The sequence below is a fragment of the Acipenser ruthenus genome, chromosome 6 (genome assembly GCF_902713425.1).
Source record: "Acipenser ruthenus chromosome 6, fAciRut3.2 maternal haplotype, whole genome shotgun sequence".
NCBI classification, from domain to species: Eukaryota; Metazoa; Chordata; class Actinopteri; order Acipenseriformes; family Acipenseridae; genus Acipenser; species Acipenser ruthenus.
In genome coordinates, this window is record NC_081194.1 from 38,707,041 (window position 1) to 38,716,663 (window position 9,623).

The 9,623-nt window shown below is 41.4% G+C and overlaps 1 long non-coding RNA gene across 1 annotated transcript; it reads left to right on the forward strand.

Annotated features, from left to right (window-relative positions):
* The first annotated feature begins 1,446 nt into the window (after nt 1-1,446).
* On the forward strand, nt 1,447-8,639 carry LOC131737282 (uncharacterized). The gene is made up of 3 exons (XR_009328888.1): nt 1,447-1,533; nt 6,787-6,867; nt 8,048-8,639. It is a non-coding gene; the product is annotated as an uncharacterized LOC131737282 (long non-coding RNA).
* Nucleotides 8,640-9,623: the final 984 nt, after the last annotated feature.

Below are 9,623 nucleotides of genomic sequence, written 5' to 3' on the forward strand. Positions count from 1 at the left end.
GTCCCTCTGTGTGTGACTAGGACTGCTAGTGGGAGTAGCGAGCTGCGGCTTAAACCGAATTTTTTTTATTTTGTAGTTTTTCTTAAAGTGTTTTTGATTTCCTTTTTCCGTTTTCCTGTTTGCTTATTCTTTTGGTTTCCACACCTGTGCATGTGTTTGTGAAGAACAGGGCCATTTCTGGTGGAGTGCCACTGAACTGTCAAAGAAGCACCTGCCAATATAGCTGTGAACAATAAATCTAGGTGCCTGTGTCGGCGTTCCATATTCGACCTTTGTGTCTGCCTTGTGCTTTCCCACACCCTTCCACACGTGGTGTCAGTATGGGATACCTGGCATTGCCAAGACACAGCAGTGACCATTTAAAGGTGGGGTGCAATGACATAAAAAAAAAAAAAATACTTTTTATACATGTTCTGAAAGTTTAATTAGTGGGGCTTGCGAAGCAAGAGTCCCCACTTTAAATCTTCAACATACTACTTCTTCTTCTTATTCTTTGGCACGCTACTCCTCTTACACCTTTTAAGCTAGAAACGTCGTTCAAACTTTAAAACGTGTAGACCGGTCTGGAATAGTGTGCTTGTGTACAACTTTTTGATATATTTTATACTTTTTAAACTATTAAGCTTTCTGTCCTTTTTTTTCCATCTTCATTCACTTTCACTTTAATGGGACTTTTTTCAACATTCTAAGGCTCCCCATTGTTTAAAAAACTCCCAGACTTCCAACATTCTATTTACTGTAAACGATGTAACTTTTGACACAAACCAACTACTTTGACCACTTTCTCAACAAGTAAGACAAAAAGTTAGAGTATATGGAATCTTCCTCTACTTCTCTGCTATTCAAATCTGAAATTAAAACAGAAATACCAATCAAGAGGTACACGTTTTTTAGTAACCGCACCAACTACGTTTTCTGTGAACTTTTAGAAATGACTGCCGTTTTGACCATTTTCCCAACAAGTTAGACAAATACTTAGAGCAAATTAAATCTTCCTCTACTTCTCAGCTATTCAAATATGAAATCAAAACGGGAATGGCGTCTACCAATCAAGAGGTACAGCTGTTTTAGTAACCGCATCAACTTCTTTCAGTAGGCTACTTCCCACTGTTGAATTAACTGTCATAGAACTTTGAGAAATTTCAAATGATAGCACATTCTAAGCATGAGACAGTTAACAATGTGACTTTGACACAAATCAGCTACTTTGACCATTTTCCCAATGAAGCAATCCCCACAACTTTATTTGTAAAGTTACCATCTAGTTCATTTTCGTTACTTATAAAAAATCCAAAAAGAACACTTTTTTTTTTTTTTTTTTTTTTTTTTTTTTAACAAGACACCTTTTCATTTAAACATAAATAGATAATTTGTGGTTAGACCGTTTTCAAAAACCTTCAAGACCTCTACCCGGAAGAGCGTGTGTGCGTGACGTCACACCGGGACATTCACTGTTTAAACAAATGCAGTAGATGGAGGACAGAAGTGAAAGCGGTTACCGATTCGGCTGTTTTAGCATCTTAAGTCAAACAGGTCAGAAATGTTGGTCTTGTGCTTCATTTATATTGGCTTGTTTACATTTGCACTTCTCTCTCTTCCGTGGTTTGTAGTAGTCTGTTGATGGTAGAGTAGCACATGACATTTTTTTTTGGTCAGTTTCAGGTTTTTTAATTTTTAATTTGTTTCTTGGCAGTATTTTCAAGCCTGTTTTTTTAGTGAAAAGCTTGTCCCAAGCATCCTATTCAGACGGTGAATTTATTTTGAAGAATATCGCTTGATTGTTGCATCTATGCATCCCTGCTGTAGCACGTTAGTGAAATTTAGTTATTAATCAAACAAGAGGTTAAATGATCAATTGTATGTTTCGACTGCGCCACCCTCAAGCGAGGGTCCTCCAATTATCTCCCGCGCAGCTATGGGCAGAACATCAATGACTGATAGGAAGTATACAAAACAACAAGGAGGCAGATTGCATTGCAGTCTTTATTGTTCAGGTTCACAGTAAAAACAAGACATAGACCCTGAAGTATTCTGAAAGTTTTAGTTATTGTTACATTTTTTATATAATAAGATTTTCAGTAGTGATTTACTTGAGGTAACAGCAGACTTGACATAATAGTACAGTCAATTACACAGCGTCACACACACACAACCCGATAACCTTGACTGTCTATGTAGGCTATGCCTTGCTGCAAATATTCTTAGTTACTCGGTCGGCTGACACCCTTTAAACATAAACAAATAAACAAAAAAAGAATACAGACTCTACTGTTTTTGTTTTGAGACACAAAGAACAAAAAAAAGGTGCGTTCTCCCAGCTCAGGAACTCCGTACAAAATAGCCAGTCTCTCGTTTCTTCATTGTAGACTTTTTAAAAGCCGAGCAATAGACAGAGTGCTTCGGATCGCCGTGGCAACAGAACAGCCAAAATTTATCATGGAAAACAAGTACAGTAATACCTGTCGAGAGACATGACATGATCTTTTTATCACATTATTTATTAATAATGTACACTGGAGGTTGTTGGCTATATAATTGCGTCACTTTATACATATTTTCATCAAACAGTAAGAGATAAGTATAATGCAATGATAGGATCATGCCCTTACCCTCTGCACCTCTCTTTTCCTGGCTGCCGCTCGAGTCCTGGTGATTTTACTTTTTTTACTAGAAGAAGATGCTGCTGCTGTCCTGTGGGTACCATCCGGATAAATGGATGGTAATGCTTCCTTATTTAATTTAACTTTTTTAACAGCACCCATCGTGAACATCATTACATTAATAAAGCTGTCTTCGGTAAAGTGGGTGCTGCATCAGCTGCTGTTGGGCTTAGCATCCCAATCCCTGGTCCTCCTCACGAACTTCACCCATTGCTGGCATCGTACCGGCTCTTTAGGAAACTCGTGGAGAGATACCAATGGCCCCGCTGTGCTGGAGCAACAATATATTACACACCTATTTACCATGGTACCTCTCCCCTGGGTGCGTTGTGTTTTGGCGAGCGGTTTTGGAGAGCAGTAATGCAGGAAAGCAGCGGGCGGGATGGCAAGCTTGTCCTGGTGTGATGTCACACATAAATTAGCCGCAGCTTTGAGTGAGCTGGACCTTTCATAGAGGTGTCAACTTCAGAGTTGTTTTTTATACACTTAGCGTTAAAACCTATACATTAAAACTACACAGATACTTTTATTGACCTACTAATAGTAATATACAAGTGAATTCTGAAAAAAATGAAAAATAATTGCACCCCACCTTTTAAAAAAAAAATGCGACAGTTCACTGACATGATGACCCTCCTGCGCCAGATATTAACGTCGGCGGTGCAGGGAGGGGCTGGGGTTGCTTCCAGCTGAGGACCGCCCGGAGGCATACCTCTGACTATTTGAGGCCAAGGCCAATGCCAATCAGTTGGCTGCAGGATTGATGTTGAGCTACCTACTGCTGCAGTTAACCAGGGAAGCGCATGCTGCTGCACAAACCCTGTCTGCAGCGGAGGTGATGGTCTACGCCACCCTTAAGATGGCTATCCTCAACAGGGTGGGAGCCACAACCGAAGGATACCATCGGAGACTCCGGGAGAGAAGGTTAGGCGAGACAGAACATCCCTGTACACTGGCCTACCGTCTCCATGACTATACCGTGGGTTGGCTGGATCCCGACACCAACTCCAAGGATCGGGTTGTGGAACTGGTAGTGATGGAGCAATTCCTGGAGGCTTTGGGACCAGCGACTGTGGGTACGGTGACAGGGACTTGGAGCTGTGGATGAGGTGGTCACCTTGGCCAAGAGATACCAGGCGGCTAAGCCCACTCCCACCACCACACCCTACAAGTCAGCCACCTCAACACCAGCACACCGCATCACTCCTGAGAGGGTGAAGGGACGGGGGGGGGAGGAGGAGGACAGCAGCCATTTGGACAGGCTGTGGCTGCAGGAGCACCGGTCCTGTTCGGGTGGAGGTGGTTGGTGAAGGTTCTGGGGGAGGAGGTGGAGAAGCCAGCACAGGGGCCTGGTCCTTCCACCTCCACTCAGGACGGACCTGACCCAGAGTTAGAAGCCATGGGAGCTCGCTCCAGTGACTTTCGACTCGAGCAAGGACGTGACGACACGCTGAGCCGGCTCTTTGATCAAGCAGCTATGGTAATGGTCGGGTGGGTGAGCCCAGTTGTGTCGCCACGTACCCATCCTTTGAAATTGACTGTGATCTACTGTATTGGGTTGATAAATTGCACCAGACCTGGGAAGTGCTTCGCAAGCTGCTCATCACTAAACCCTCCAGGGAGGCTTTATTTCATCTGGCTCACATTGTTTCCCTGTCTGATCACTTGGGTAGGGACAAAACTAAAGCGAGGCTTGAGGCACGGTTCAATTGGCTGGTGCTGGATGGCGATGTGAGGTGGTTTTGTGAGCAGTGCCCAGAGTGCCAACATGCCAGCCCCAGAGCCGTGCCACAAGCCCCCCTTGTGCCATTGCCACTTGTGGAAGCTCCATTCGAGTGTTGTATTGGAGTAGATATAGATATAGAGCTTGTTAAAGTTTCTCCCGGGTGGGGATTCCCCGAGAAATGCTGACCGACCAAGGAACCAATTTTATGTCATGGCTGGTCCGCGAATCATGCAAACTTTTGGGGATTAAGACTATCAGGACATCAGTTTATCACATTCAGTCTGATGGATTGGTAGAACGTTTTAATAAAACTCTAAAAAGCGTGATGCGTAGATTCATTGAAAGTGATGTGCGCAACCGGGATAAGCTGATTCCTCCCCTGCTCTTTGCGATTAGAGAGGTACTGCAGGCTTCCACGGGGTTCTCCCTGTTCGAGCTGCTGTATGGGCGGACACCCCGGGGCTTGCTCAATCTTGTCAGACAGATGTGGGAGGAACAGCAGGATAATTCAACCAATACGGTCTGTAGGTTGATGGACTCATCACAATCTGCAGCACGCACAACACAGACAGGGGACCAATTATAATAGATGGGCCCGCTTGCGCACATTTCAGCTGGGGGATAACGTGCTTCTGTTATTACCCAGCTCTGAGTCTAAACTCCTGACAAAGTGGCAAGGACTGTTTGAGGTAACACGCCGGTTTGAGACGGTGGATTACGAGATCTTCGTGTGTTTATATATAATTTGTTATTTATTGGACGTGCACCAATTTGTGTGTACAAAAAAGTTTAAGCGGGTCTGTGGCAGGACCTGCACATAAAAAGGGGGCAGGGCAAAGCCCTGCCATGCATGTATTTGTTTATTTTAGAACAGGGTACCCCTCCGCCCTTGTGCAATTTATTATTTTGTATTTGTTTTGTATTATTATTATTATTATTATTATTATTATTATTATTATTATTATTATTATTATTATGTATTTATAAATATGATGGTGAACCTGTATGTTTTGTTATTGTTTTACAGCGTGGATGGGAAGCCCCATCTGCATTAGAAAACCTGTACAGAATGTGGCCGAGGTATTATCAGATAATTGATAGCTAGTTAATCCCTCGGTTACTAATATAAAAGCCTGCAGTTCTCCCTGCTCTGGGTGGGTGGTCGGAGGAGCGAGCAAGAGTGAGAGAAGCGCGTAAAAGTAAAAAAAAGAATAAGTACGATCAGTGCGATCAGTGAAGGCTACTGCCCAGCCTGATCACAGTATTTTGTGTTTGTTATTTATTTTTGTACATGTTTTATTTTTGCTCTGTGAGCAGTGTTTTTTTGTTTAAATATTTATTTTTGTTTTATTATTCAAATAAACGGCGCTGCAGCGTCTTTTTGCCCTGCAGTATTGCCTCTTTGTTTTTCTTCCTGCTTCCGGCCTGACGTCACCACTCTGCCATCCCTGTGTCACGTGGTGTCTAGCGTGGGATCACCAGTGCCTCCTTGACTCAGGCTGGAAAGGGCAGCACCAACAGCAACAGCAACAGCTGCCACCGGGGGATGTCTTATTATTTATTTATATATATATATATATATATATATATATATATATATATATATATATTAAAACACATGAAAGAGAATAAATGTTATAATATAATTATTAATCAGATTGGATTTACAGTGTTTTTCCTTTTCTTTCTTCTCTCTAAACAAGGTCCTGTGATGTTTTTCTTTCTGCATGCTGTTGAAACTTTCTCTGCACTTTTAAAATGTAAATGCCTCTCTCAGTGACTATCAGGGAGTGAAATTCAATCCCTCCCCTATCCAATAATAGGCGTTTCCAACCTGTACGGCAAAGTATGGTGGCCCAGTAATTCAATAAATTAAAGTGCATTTTTTATCGTGCTTCTCCGATCACGGGCCCAGAAAGACACTTCAGTATGATCGGGTTTACCTGGTCACAGGCCCAGAAAGACACTTCAGCCCAGAAAGACACTTCAGTATGATCGTGTTTACACAATCATGGGCCCAGAAAGACACTTCAGTATGATCATATTTACACAATCATGGGCCCAGAAAGACACTTCAGTATGATCATATTTACACAAACATGGGCCTAGAATGACACTTCAGTATGATCATATTTACACAATCACAGTCCTTAAAGGGTTAACACTGTCTTTGCCTTTACACTAGGTTAATATATACTGCAGTTGCTTTATGCTTAATTTGAAAATGGAACATTTACTTTAACCTGAAGGCCACAGATCCATCATGTATATTGGAGCTCTGTGAATGGTATATGGTAGTACAGAAGAATAGGTGTGTTGTTACACCAACTCCTTGAATAGAGCTATTGAGACAGTTTTGTAACCTGCAGAATTTAACAACTCCTATTTGCTTTTTTTCAGATTTCCTGTTCAAGTTTTTGGTAATTGGAAATGCAGGGACTGGTAAATCATGTTTGCTTCACCAATTCATTGATAAGAAGTGTGAGTATTATTTTTATCTGACAGATTTCCAGAATATATATCTAAACATTCAACCACTTAATTATTATTATGGTCAATGCATAGAACACAAATTGTATTCTTTGTATTTGGCTGCAGGGTTATTATGGACTACGTTAGGCAAGTAAAGTAGATTAAACAAATGGATTTTATATTTACCAGAAAATACCACTCTGAACTAAAGCCTGGTACACACTGCCCGATGCGATCAATTGCGATGTGTTTTTTCCAGTCGCATTGGGCAGTGTGTTATGCTTTGTGATGCCATTTTACTGGATCGGCCAATCGATTTCAGTCGGCTCGCAAAGTTTAAACATGTTTAATATTATGCAATGCGATTCTCTCATATTGGCTGGTGTGTTATGTGACAATCGCATCAGTCAGTGTGTATCGGGCTTAATCAACACAGGCAACTTGTCAATGGAAACAAGTTCACACTTCAGACCTATACAAAGAAATTAGCAAGAAGTACATTCAAAGCAGGTTATGACAAGTAGCATTTCTGGTTGAACCGAATTCAGATGTTGCCTGTAACAAAGATACTATTTTGATATGCCTTATTTCCAATGTTCTCTAAGTGGGTGTGACAGAGTGGTGAGTGAATACAGGTGAGTGCAGTGCAGAGCGGATACAAATCAGACAGACAAATGATTTCCAGGTGCCAAGGGTGTTTATTGAATTAACAATGTCCAGAGCCTTATGGGGAACACCTGTAAATAATAAATGATGGCGTGATATAGCGGCGTGTTTCACTCGGTATTTGTAATCCCCGGGTTTGACCCGCAACCAAAAGTCCAGTTTACTACACCCACACGAAACACAAAACACAAACACAAACACAGATAACAGTGATTGATATTAGTGCTTGTGGTGCAAATACAGTTCTCCGTGAACAAAGGGAAAGTGTTGTTGTCCAGGTTTGATGCTGGCTGAATAGCGACAGCTCTGGATTGTGTTTAGTAGTCTAAAATAACAAACAGACAGTTACAACAGACACTAACACAGACAGGACAAAACTCACGGTTTTCAGCAGAATACACAGGCTCCTTGTAGGTTGTATCTAACCATTTACCAAGGAACAGATTACTTTGCTACACCCCTATTTTATACCCTCCCTCATGACCCCTTGGTTAACGAGCGCATCCGCTTCTCCAATCCGCAGATGCCATGCCGTTTCCCGTCCGGGTCATTGAGTTCAGGTACCGTAGCTCCGTCCCTTTTCTAGCCGGCTGACTTCCACCTACCCACGGGAATAAATTGTCATGTCTTTTAGTCCAGGGTACTCTGTTCCCTTTACTTAGTGCCCTCACAGGTCGGGAGGGAGATCTAACACCAAGCATCAGGACTGCCCAGTCCCTGACCACATTCCGGCACCTCCTTAAGACTCACCTCTTCAAACAGCACCTGTAGAACTCCTCTGTTTGTATCCTGGGACACTATCACCCTTCATGTAAATGTGCTTTATTTTGCTCTTATCTGCCCCTATTTTACTGCATTTAATCCTGTACTTCAGAATACTGTAATCTGCCAAGTGCTTAACCTGTAGTACTTTGTATTTAATCATATCCTGATGTAACTATCACTATTTAATCATACCCTGATGTAACTATCACTATTATCTGCTGTATTATTGAATTGTGGTTGTCACACTTATACTTTGCTTGAACAAAAGTTATTGTATTTCTTGCTCTTATTGTATTACTTGTATTGTAACACTTGAAATGTATTTGCTTACGATTGTAAGTCGCCCTGGATAAGGGTGTCTGCTAAGAAATAAATAATAATAATAATAATCATTCGATCTCTGTCACAGTGGGTCATTCCATAGTTGTTGTTTGTCTGTAACAGTGAACTGCTTTACTATTTAAAATAGTCAAGTGGTAATTTGTGCAGTGAGGACTGCAGACTACTAAAGGACACTTTTTTTACATTAAATAGCTGACAAATATTCACATTTGTAAATAGTAAGACATTTATTTTAATTAGGTTGTACCAAATGATAGTAGGTTTTCGTTTGCAGTGAATCAAGCAATCCGCTTATAAGAGTCATTTTGGGGCAAACTGACTACATGTAATGTGGTACTTGATCAAGTGCAATGACGTGTAAAGCCAAGAAATCAGTTTTTGAATTTGAATTTGATCACATCTCACGTGATTAGGCACGTACGCCGTGTGGATTGTGCAATGATGCAGGAAACACTGCGTTGTTTGTAATCAAACATGACTGCGCCACTGCATTGTGTAGGTATGTTATTTGTGTTCTCTGTTAGTGAAAATTTGTTTTAATAAAGTGAATACACATTCATTGAATACATACGGAGTACAGCAGTGTTTTTGTGTGATATGCATGTAGAGGGAGTGGGACTATGGTGCAGTGAGGAGGAGGAGAGGAGGGATTGCAGAGCTTTGCATCTCCGCTTAATGAAAAACTGTGAGATTTGCAACGCAACAGAAAATAAGTAAGCCACAGATGCTTAAATGCAGTGGTTGTCCTGACAGTAAAATACTGTACTGTAATGTCTTTTTAATTCATAGGCCATTATACTTAACACCACAGGGCAGTTAAACTAGGCACCCTCACGAGACGATCGCTTCTCAAGTATACTTAGGGCTTCCGATTTTCGGTTTTAACTGATAAAACCCGATTTAAACACCCCCGATCCAAAAAAATTAAATCGGTGGATAGCCAATAAACACCGTAAAACACAGTAAAAACTGTGGAAATGGTTAATCTATTC